The sequence below is a fragment of the Nanorana parkeri genome, unplaced genomic scaffold (assembly GCF_000935625.1).
Source record: "Nanorana parkeri isolate BGI_ZX_2015 unplaced genomic scaffold, ASM93562v1 scaffold247, whole genome shotgun sequence".
NCBI lineage: Eukaryota > Metazoa > Chordata > Amphibia > Anura > Dicroglossidae > Nanorana > Nanorana parkeri.
The window spans coordinates 837,707-849,841 of NW_017306515.1; the positions used below are offsets into that span (position 1 = coordinate 837,707).

The window sequence follows — 12,135 nt, forward strand, 5'->3', positions numbered from 1 at the left end:
AGAAGTCTGATAGGCCCTCTTCTGAGCCTGAGCTGGAGCTCTCCAATCAGCATTGAGCATGAGTGTATCGGACCTCTGCAAAGAGACTCCTACTTCCACACAGAAAGCTCAGGTTCTTCTCTGCAGCATGCTGACAGGGAACAGGATTTTATCCTCAGGCTGTGGCTGCTTTGCAAACCTTTTATTTTGATGCATCTGGAATGTATTTAGCTGACTCCAGTTGGGCTTTAGGTTTACCCACAGTCATTTTATACTATAGCTGTTTAACAGCGTCAAAAACCTTCTGGGGTATATAGATAAAAAAAGAAAAAACGATATCAGTGAAATCTGACAGCCACTGTGACACTATGCTAATTAGTCTCCATATTTAATTAATTAACATGACAACTTTAATGAGAACTTTCTAGATTTGTTGAATTAATTGTCCCCTTGAAAGGGCTGTCACATTGGGAGCCTTGAAGAAAATGAACGACCAAATGTGCAGAAAAGTGTGAAATTCATTTGTGACTTGATCCAGTAAAGGAAATCTTCTACCTACATCAATCACTCTGTGTCCTGAATGGAAGCGACTGCCTTGTGTTCTACAATAGTCCTCCTGTAGTTAACATGCACAGTTCGGGATAATTATTCATTACAAGAGGCCATCATCTATAATACCTGAATATAGAGTACATGAGGGTATTGTTTACAATAGGTAATCCAGTGCCAGTTACGACCTTTAGATGTCCTTGCTACCTGCCTGCTATTAGATGGAAGTATTTCCAGTCATCCCCACCAATGATTTATCAACAAGGGGTCTGAACATATCTGTGAATGTTCATTCACATAAACATTTATTTGCTATGCTCATCAGCCACATCTAGATTCCACAATGCAGTATTACATCACAATACATTCGACCGGAAAAGTAAACATATTAAAGACATTGATTTTTGCCATTATTCGCACAAGACGAATGTTCACAGATATTTGGATGGTGAATGGCCCTGCAAATTGTTTATAGACAGACCTCCATGTAATTATAGGTTCACATAAGTGCATAAGTAAGATATGTGAAGGAATAAGGTAACACAAGTCCTTTCATATGTGTTTTGGGAGCTTCTATATGAGAGCAAATCTTTAAAGCAGACCTAAACCCTAACTGGGTAACATGCAATTTGCCAAACAGCTTTAACTTCATCCCTTTTTGGATTTCACTGCTGCTGATCTCTTCCAGCCTTTTTCAGCCAATTATTGTTTACATGCACTTGCTCCACAAGTATCTAATTATCATCACGTCTAGAGCGGCTTTCTGATAGTGACAAAAATGGACACAATGTGTGTTCACATGACCACTTGTAGTCTCCACCGGGGCTCAAGGGAAAAGCTGACAACCCAAGAGGTAAAATTGGGAGACCGTTGTCACCCCATAAAAGGAAACATATTAACAGGGACTGGATTTTTTTTGTGAAATTGCATTAATATTTTAAGCTCACATGAGGTATAATTAGGTTTAGATTTACTTTAAATCTGATTTCCTGGTTTGATGTGTCTGGATCAGCAAATCAATTGTTTTTACTTTAAAGATTTTTAAATAGCTCCCAACTCAAAAAGAAAGATGCTAGCACATGCAGGCTGGAATCCCCATAGCAAGAGGGCTGTTGGCATGCAGGATTCCTCCTGTGCTACCAATTATCCTTTTATTCCCTTCACAATTAAGGACTAGAACTCAAAGAGGAACCCCTGCGACCCCAAAAAATGCCCCCTATGATAACAGCAGATACATACTTACATACATGCCTCAAGAAAGAAATGTAGGAAAATGGACAATGTTTATGTGCAATCAATATCCCCTACCCCATGATCTAGTAAAGACATAATTTAGCCCAGCATTTGTTCAATAAATGCCATTTAAAAGATATTATATTTATTTTTCTTGGGGTTTTGGAAGAATCCTAAGTATTGGTGGAGTAAAATATTGAGATAAAAATATGTATGTTGCCATTGTTGACTTTTCTTGCTATTTCTATCAAGGAAATCACTGACCAGGAGGTGGCAAACAAGAAGAGAGTTCAGACTTTTTAGACTTCACCGAACACATGCTTGTTCCAGGTTAATGGTTTGCTTAATAATGAAGCCAGGATGAGAATAAAAGCCCCAGAGCATATAAGTTTAAATGATACTTTTACAGGTAGTAAACTAACAGGTATCCTGGGGTTTTAAGCATACCTTAAATCCCTTTCTAAACTCTTCTCTAGGCCCCAACCATTGCAAATGCAGACTTTATGAAAATCAATTTTCGCATGGACCTTAGCATGGCTTCCTTTCTGCTGATTTCATGGACCAACAGCACATCGGTGAGGTTACCACTCTGCTCTCTCCAGAGTTTGCAATGTATAATGTAGCATGCCTGACTGACATACAGTGCTGCCCCTCCCTGCCCCGGTCCTGCAGTGTAGATTGCAGGTGTTGTGCCACTTTCATTTATTTTTTAATTATAAACAAGAAAACTGCTCCAAGTACTCATTTTACATTGACCTACATAAACATTGTGATGATTTGTTATTATCCACTGTGCAATCGGAAGCATAAGCTTAAAGGTTGCGAGGTGCTATAAAGACAAGTATTGTAATACAGAAACATGAGAACATTCTGCCTATAGGGAATATAAAATTAGGTCATATTCATTCATGGGTACTTACAAGCTGCACACAGTTTACAGCCAATTAAAATATACCACTTCACTCAATGGAAAAGGCCCATGAAGCCAAGATAAAAGTTTACACAGAGCAGAGAAGATATTTACAGTCATATTTACTACATTGTTGTAGCTTATCTACAGCTGAATATATCTGAAATTAGGAGGAGATAGATTTATCACACACAGCTGATATCTTGTAATGTAATCTTTCTAAAGGACATTGCATCCACTTCCCAGCCTGGAATTTAAAAATTAAACATTTTCAATAGCTCAAAATTTGTTACAGCACAATTGAAGTTTCAGTTAAAACTAGCTAAATACATTCCAGGTACATCAAAACAAAAGGCGTGCAAAGTCTTACAGTTCATTTTCTTTACAAAGCAGCCACAGTTTGAGTGGAAAGGTTTGTTCCCTGCCAGCAGCTGCGGAGAAGGACACTTCCTATCTGTGTGGAAGCAAAGGCTCAACATGCCCCCTGCTGAGTCAGCTCTATAAGACTGCAAACAGCAAAGCTAATGTTCCCTGCTGATTGGAGAGCTCTAGTTCTGACTCGGCAGGGGGGGGGGGGGGGTATATGGAAGTTTTTTTTTTTTTGCATGTGAATCTTCTTCTTAAGTGTACCTGTACCCCTGTATGTTGTGGTCTCTGAGGAAATCGTCCAAATGCTTTTTGAATGATTCAACATTCTTAGCTGCAATCACCGCTTGCTGCAACAAGTTCCATACCATGTCCGCTCTTACTGTGAAGAAGCCCTTACGCCCCTTGTGCTTGAATTTTTTCTCCACTAATTTTAGATGGTGGCCTCCAGTCTTTGTTATGGAGGTTACCGTAAAGAGTATATTAGTGATGTTGCTATCACCATTGAACAGCTTGTACAAGAAAATCATATCTCCCCTTAGTGTCCTCACTTCCAGAGTAAACATGTTTAAATTTGGTAACCTTGTCTCGTAGCTTTGGTCCTCCATCCCCTTAACTAAGTTGGTTGCCCTTCTCTGGACTCTCTCCAGTTCAAGGTCATGCTTCCTGTGGACTGGTGACCAAAACTGAAGTTTTTTTGTTTTAGAAGCGCCATGGACAATCCTTATCCCTCACAAGGAAGGACATCCTGATGAAGGGGGCGTGCCCCGGAAACGCGTCGACACTTCAGTGCTTTATACAGGACACGTTATTCGGATTCTCTTACTGCTCCGGTTTTACTGTTCTACAGCTCGTTTTTAACTTCAGTATTGTGAGTACCTGTCAGTTAACCTCAATGCCTGTTCTTTTGGAATAAACGATACTGCACTAGAAAAGGCGCCCCTTCTTTTGTGTTTTTTTCTGGTGACCAAAACTGGACCGCATACTTCAGATGAGGCCGAACCAGCGATCTATAAAGTGGCAAAATTATAGCCTTGTCTCTGCAGTACATTCCCTTTTTAATACAAGATAGTACTCTGCTCACTTTGTTTACCGTGGCCTGGCATTGTAAGCTATTATTCAACATGTGGTCTACAACGACCCCCAGATATTTTTCCATTTGTGACTTCCCTAGTGGAGTTCCCATTAATGTGTAATCCGCTTGCCTATTTTTGACTCCAAAGTGCATAACTGTACATTTATCAACATTAAACCTCATTTTCCATATATTTGCCCACTCCCCTATTTTATCCAGGTCCCCCTGTAGTGTTATAATGTCTAAGTCCGTGTTTATTACCCTCCCGATTTTGGTGTCATAAGCGAACACGGAAGCATGACTATTCACTCCCTCCCCGATATCATTAATAAACAGGTTGAATAGCATAGGACCTAACACAGAGCCCTGAGGCACACCGCTTATGACCCTAGACCAATCTGAAAAGGTGCCATTTATCGATACTCTCTGGACCCATTCCTGTAGCCAGTTCTCTATACATATACACACCATTTCATCTATGCCCATAGACCTCAGCTTGTGTAGTAAGCATTTAGCTTCACTAAGCTAAGCGAAAATTCTCTTGCACAGTGAACAGTCTTTTAGCCTTTAGAAATTCAACCCATCAACACCAATGGATGCAGCCAAGCCTGGAAGTGCTTTCTATGACACAAGCAGTGGCGTCCCAAGCCTTTTTGCAGCCCGAGATGGGTGTGGTGGTGCATGCAATCAGAGCAATTGGAGATGGGTAGAGGAGACCGCACCTCCAGACACAAAGGTGGTGCTGCTCTATGCATCTCCCTGCCCAGTTCTTAGCAACCTGGGATGCTCTACCTGGCATCCCACCCAGCTCCGGGCAACTAGTGACATCTCTGGTTGCCAGGAGCTGGGTGGGATGCCAGCCAGAGCATCCCAGGTTGCTAAGAGCTAGGTGGGGTGATGTGTGTGGTCCTTACACATCTCTCTGCCGGGCTCTTAGCAATCTGAAATGCCCTGGCCGGAAAGGGAGTGACGGGCACACTGCAAACATTGTGCAGCAGATTGGCCAAGTTGCTCTGCCTGCTACCCCCCACGTGACCCAAAGCGATGCTGCCTGAATCAACTGCCTCATTATAGGGACGGTCCTGAACACAGGGATATATTTTTCAAGCTACCAAGTGATGGGGCTAACCATATAATGGAGCTAGTCCTGATTGTGGCAACTACAAGTGAATCACTGCTGCCTATTGGGAAGCATAAAAAAAGCAGCAAGTCCCGTTGCTTCAGATCATAGGAAGATGTCTTCACATTCCTGTTCTTGAGGAAACAAGTATGTGTGTGTGTGTGTCCGTGTCTTTTATTCCTCTCTTAGAAAGAGTCTGCTAGACAGGACGGTCTGGCTGAGAACAGTGCACCCTCTATGTGTCGGAAATAATTATCTATTCAGTGGTAATAACAGAAGTTAACTGCTATACAGGTGACCTTTGGAAAAAACACCCTCAAATCTGTAAATACAATATAGCAGAGCAAACATGCCCATAAAATATGAAAGTCACAAAAAAAGAACGTCAAATAAACATTACGATAAACTCATTCTGTGCTAAGTAAAATACAGAATGGTTTCCCTTTAAAGGAGAACACCAAACCAAATTAAATATTAATAATAATGTTTCTTCTCTGCTTTTGAATGCAAACTATGGCAGAAATGTTCGTGGCTGACATATTGTTTTGTCTACAGTTCTAAAACTACACGTAATACAAATATGTGTGCATTGTGGACAACTCTATTCACTACAGACTGTGTAACCTCATCCAGTATGGACGTATCCAGTTGCAATAACTGAAAATTAATGTAGGTACTAGGAACTAATCTGTTATTCCAGCTGATGTTCTTCTGTAGCTGATTTTTACAGTACAGGCAGTCCACGGGTTACGAACAAGATGGGGACTGTAGGTTTGTTCTTAAGTTGAATTTGTTGGAGTTGGAACAGGTACATTTTTTAAGTGTAACTCCAGCAAAAAAATTTTTTTGTTTTGGATAGCATAGGGAAGGGTTAACCCCCTGTAGAGTTTGTTTTGCTATGTGCGCCCCTGTTTAGAAGATTTCCCCTCAACTTTCTGCTCCTATGGCAATTGGATTTTGAAAATGTTCGGTTGTCCTGGAAACAAGAATTTGTGATTAAGCTTCAGTGGAGATACCTTTTTCCCATGATCACTCTTACAGGAGTGAATTTTCTTCCTAGGGGTAGATTTCCTTTCACTTCCTGTTGTCTCAGGGACAGGAAGTGAGATTAAATATTTCTAATGAGGATACAGACAGCAGTTAAAACCTCAGTGACCCAGAAGAAGAGGTGGTCACCCCTCATCTGCATGTCTAACATGAGCCAAGTTCCTGAAATGTACGTACAGTACTATGAACCAAACCCAAAAAGGTGGGCACGAGCACGGTAGCATTACAACTACCCCTGCTGTACAGTAATAGCCTCTGTTCGTAAGTAGAAGTCATATGTAAGTCGGATGTATGTAACTCGGGGACTGCCTGTACAGAAAAGTCAAGTGGACATCACCTGCTATGAAAGTTTTTTTTTTTACAATTTTGTTTGATCGAAGTTCTCCTTTATATTTTTCCGAACATCATGACATTATTCTTATCTCCATTCTTTGTCAGAATCTTTCCAGCAAGGCCCTTGCATGCATTGTGCTCCCTCTATTAATTCCTATTGAGAGTAGTCTAGAGTTCAAGCTTATACTCCAGAGCTCTTTATAGGAATGAATGGGTCTAACTGGGAGAGGGACTGGGGGCTACCATATGAGTTGTCACTCTTCTCTTAGAATTAGATGACATCCTGAAAATCCATCTCTTCTACTATGTGTCTCCAATCACTGCATATAGACATATCTGTTAATGTAACCCAAAATAATAAAATAACATTACACAGTTAAGGGATAGGTACACTTTCAGACAACATACATTTATCCTTTATGCCCCTCTACCTGATCTAAAGTACCCTTTCCCCCCTCCCCCCAGATGTATACTAACCTCCATCACATGGCTGCATCCCATTAGATTGTTTACACCTTGCTGGTAAAATCTGGATTGGTCGTGCCTGCCTAGTATATCCCTATAGGCTTCCATGCAGCCATCCCCCATGGCAGGAGATGGTCCCATAACACTCTATGGGGTGGGTACTTCAGGTCTAGGGGGTAGGTAGGCATAGTAACTACAATTTTTCTGAAACCATACATACACTTTTAAGAAAAAGTTAAATACATTTGTCATTAACAGATATTTTGAGCTATTAGTTTAAATGTTGTCATAAAGCCCCCACCCAGGTGCATTCTTACCTCAGTATGGCAGTTGGAGCCTCCTCCTCTGTTTTCCATCTTTAGTCAAAATTCAGTACTGGCCATGATTTTGCAGTCCAAATATGGGGGGCTGAATTATGCAAAGCCTCACTGTGATATAGATGTCAAGTTGGCATTATGCCACTCTGAAATGGGGGCACTTCAGAGCCCCAGATCTTCCCACCCAATATGCAAACTTAAAGATAATTTTCCATGTGGGCTACTTTCATTATTCTCCATTCAGAACAAATGGGTGAAGGTTCTCAATTATTTTATACATAGAATATATTGGGTTTACAGCTAACATGTCATCTTGACCAGCGATAGGGGAACACAGAATGAAATGTAAAATATTTATAGTAAATTATGAAGCAGTAATAAAGAGGCAGTTCATTAGACTGATGATAAATACAGACATTTGCTATTTTAGGAGAGCACATCTATAATTCATTCGCCCCGCAGATACTGTATTCAGTATGTGGACAAAGAATGACATTCACATGGCAGTAATCGCTATGGCCACGATTCAGGAAAGTGATTACTCTGCTTCATTCTCCTGCTGTTGCGGTGACACGAGCACAATCTCAGAGGTAAGGAACGCGGCACATCTTCGTTGAATTACCTTGACAATTTGTGGCCGAAAGCCATGTTCCCTACACAGCACATTGTCAGCTGGGGAAAAATTGATGCTTTACAATTTAAAACATCATTGCTGGTCTACTTTCACGAGAAATTAATTCCTCTTACAGGGAATTGCCAGGTGCAGTCATTTAAGGCAACATTCAAAAAGAAAGAAAAAAAAAAAAACACAATGGGTGTACCATGTACAATGCAAAGTCCCGTAAAGTTAGAGGACAGTTACAATTTCTCAAAAAAAATTCTAGCCCTCATAGCCTAGAACCCCCTCAGCACGATGCATGCTTATCCCTCTGTGGCAGTGACAGCTCTCCGCAGTGTTTGCACACTGGATGCAGAAATGTTCACCAACAGATGCATTTCAATGGCATTATATGCCTAACATCTCTACTGTAGGAGTAAGGCTCAATTCATATCAATGGTGAGTTATCGTACAGGAAGAGAAATACTTTTGCATGCAGGATGTGTTAACACACATTATACTGCACATTAACATGTTTTGTGTTGAAGCAGCCCATTCATTTTTAATGGGCTGCCAATGCACCACAATGATCAGAAAATTATACTAGCACTATTTTAGCTGACGTGTTATGGTGCTTTGTGGTGCCCTGCAACACAGGTGTGTCAGAGGTGCGTTACTTTAGTGCATTGGAGAGCCATTCAAATTGAACGCCACTGCACTCACTACTGCATGTATAGTGTGTTACTGCAAGATATAGGAGCAAATCCAGTCTGTGTCCAACCCTTTTTCCCATTCTAGACTTAGTTGTTTTTGAAGTGCTGCAATCCCTGCTCCTATACCACTCTGCATGTCAATGTTACCATCAAAGTAGATACACCAATTGTCTCTGCACTGCAAAATTGCCATCATTTCTACTTTAGAGGTTTGATGTTGAAATTTAGTTGGTTCATAGCTTAAAATGTAAATATAAAAGTGTTGTACAACCACCTCGCTCCTCATACCCATCAATAAAATTGTACACTGTAAATGCTGTCTAACAGTGCTCCACTCTGCCCTAGGCTACTCATTATGCCCAGCATGGTCAAAGGACATAATAGTCATCTTCTCTCCCAGCTCCTAATGGAATCCTTGTATGCCATTGAATTGGTAATGGTCATTTATTTGCTTTTCTGTTTCCTTTACCTTTGTTTAACCAGTCTTATTGACACATTTGGTCAATGTGTATTCCTCCAGCACAACTCTTTTTGTGTTATGTCTTTGATATGACTCAAATATCAACACTGGTAAATTTGATTTATTGTATTGTGTTGATATTGTTTCCACAGTTACAAAGTGTGATTCAGCTTTTTTATCTACCGCTTTATATACCATATTTGTTCATTGTCAAAGCAAACAAAGACTTGGCAAATCACAAAGATTGCCTGAAACTGTTATCACACCTTCCATATTCTGTAAGTGAAGAGAAGACTTCTGTTGCTCTGCACACACATTTGACTTGGTATCTGTTAGAAGAGAGCACTACCATGCAGAAATTATTACATTTCAACCAACCACTATTCCAAAACCTGAAAAATTCTAAAGCTATTAAAGAGCCAACCAATGTGTCAGGTACATAATTAAGTGATGTTTCTCTGTTGGTGCAAAGTCCTAAATCAACATCGGAGTAGTCTATAGATAAAGTAAAAAAAGCCCTTTTTTTAACTGAAAACAAGTCAGTGCATCGTCAAGTTCTAATATTTTTCTATATTCAGTAAAAATTAATCATCTCATATATTAAAAATGACCCTGGTCTCATATATATTTAAGATGGCCCTGGTCCCCTGCAATAGAAGAGCTATTATACTTACCTCTCCAGTGACTCGTGTCTCCTACTTTTACCCCATTACAGTCTGCAGCCTCTGGCAGACTCTTCAAAATAGAATACTTCGGAGAGTGTCCAATGCTTGTGTCCCCACCTCATTCTGTGGTACTATCCTTTCTACATCAATGTTCTGGCTTCTAGTGATATAGGGGTTTGTAGGAGGAACCACCGCATGAAGTGGGGGAGCACTGGTATACAACAACCCCATAAGTGTTAAATGCTGATGAATCTGACAGAAGCTGCAGCTATAAAACAAAGGAAAGGTAGGAGACATGAGCCACCAGAGATGTGAGTATAATACCTCTTATATTGCAGAGGACCTCTAGAGTTTTTAGGTGCCTTACAGGCTTGTTTTAACAACCTCATTGTCACAATGAAATTTTCCAGGACGAGTTAGTATCAGTAAAAAAACAAAACAAAATTGGGTTCTTACTGAAAGTGCTGATCCTCTCAGGGGAGTGTTACTTTAGGTGTCACAGGTTGTGTGTCTACAGGCTGCAGAAATGGATATCCGGCCATATCTACATCAATATTTGGTTTCATGATTTTATTTATTGCACCGTGCATATGACAGATGAAACATCAGAGATTCGCTCCTTATTCTCTCTCTTTTAAACCACATTTAGATGCAAAGCCATGAAAAGTAAATGTCATCACGATCCTCAATTAAATCTTAAATACACTAGCAAGGGTTTTATTGTACACAAGGAAGAACAGCGTCTTAAATTGTATCTTTATACTTTGATGAATATTTATTAGGGTATCCATAATTGTTAAGATAAAATACAAAGGAGGTCTAACTAAATAGGCTATGAAAGCAAACCTGTGTTAAAATAAAAATTAATAATGGCAGCCACCCTGCCTGCCAAGTACCAACACTATTGGTACCTTTTTACTGCTAGGCATGCTCCCCATGTGACAGCACTTAGGACTAACAACTGTCAGTTTTAGTTTAAGCCATATATAGAAAGTAAAATAGTAGCATACAAGCAATATATATACACTGAGTGGCCAGATTATTATGACCACCTGATGTTTGTAGGCAAATTAGCTATAATTTGGCGCTGAAAAAAAGGAATTCCACTGATTATAAAGAAGAATAAGGTATGCAAGTATGCAGGTAATGAGAAAAACAACATCAGATCAACTTGCAAACATTAAAAAAGAAACTTACCAAAATTAACTCCACTTTACCTCTAAATAGATACTATATGCCCTCTTAGTGTCAATATGTTCTTCTGCTCCTCCACTGAAATGCTACACTGCCAGCTCCAAAATGCTCTTTTGCCCCTATGGGCAACTACTGAGCTGGATCATTTCCAGTGCCAGCATTATAAATGTGCTGTTACAGTGCTGTCATTAAAAACATGACGTGCTTGCAGCTGTGGCAATGACAGGCCAGTCTAAACTCCCTAATCACCATGGGAGGATAGAGATGGAGGACAGGATGACCATTAGTGGAGATACTTAATTTTTTCCAATTAGAACAGGATCAGTGCTTGGCAGCTACTGCATATTATACAGCTACCTGCTCCCCCTTCAGACCTGCAATCACAGAAAAGGTCATGTGACCAAATGCTGAGAGATGCAAAGGAAGCTGATGCTGAAAAAGTCACAATATGTCATGTCATTTAGGAACACCCACCTTTTACCATTCCGCCCAACCAATGAGTCACCATGGCTCACTTTGCATGGTAAACTTTCTCCAGCTTACAGAAATTTGTTCCCACCATGAAAATGCTAGATAGTTGTGTTTGCCACACAGGCACAAGGTTCCCAGTCTTTGTATATTAATCAACAACTATTCAGCCACCCACACGCCCACCTATATGTCCTTTAAACTCCTCCTTTGACAGACAGAAATGCAAAGCAGATCAACTGATGATGTTGCTGTTTTTGGCTGCACTGTTAGGAGCAGGAGGGATGTTTGGGGAGGGTTATATTGCTTGCCTGATTTGGACTTTAATCCAGATGTTGACTGGATCAGAGGAACATGGCTACTTTAATTAGTAAACTACTGCAATTCCAAGTGATCCTTGAAGAAGTAAAAAACAACTTTGACGGATCACATGCCATCCTCAAATTGGGACCTAAAACATTATCTATTCTTCCAAACACACTTTTTGATAGACATGTGCGATTCGTTTCAGACAAATATTCTGAAATTCGAACACATCAGAATTTCCAAATCCCAACGCATCTGAATGTGTCTGAATCCAAATTTCCGTCTCCGAATTTCGGATCCTGTCTGAATTTCATTCAAAAACTAAACTAAATCGAGC

General features: G+C 40.2%; 1 protein-coding gene across 2 annotated transcripts in view; it reads right to left on the bottom strand.

The window, feature by feature from the left end:
* Positions 1 to 12,135, bottom strand: part of KCNH7 (potassium voltage-gated channel subfamily H member 7) — a 355,010-nt gene that overhangs the window by 103,615 nt on the left and 239,260 nt on the right. The gene's annotated exons all lie outside the window — the stretch shown is intronic.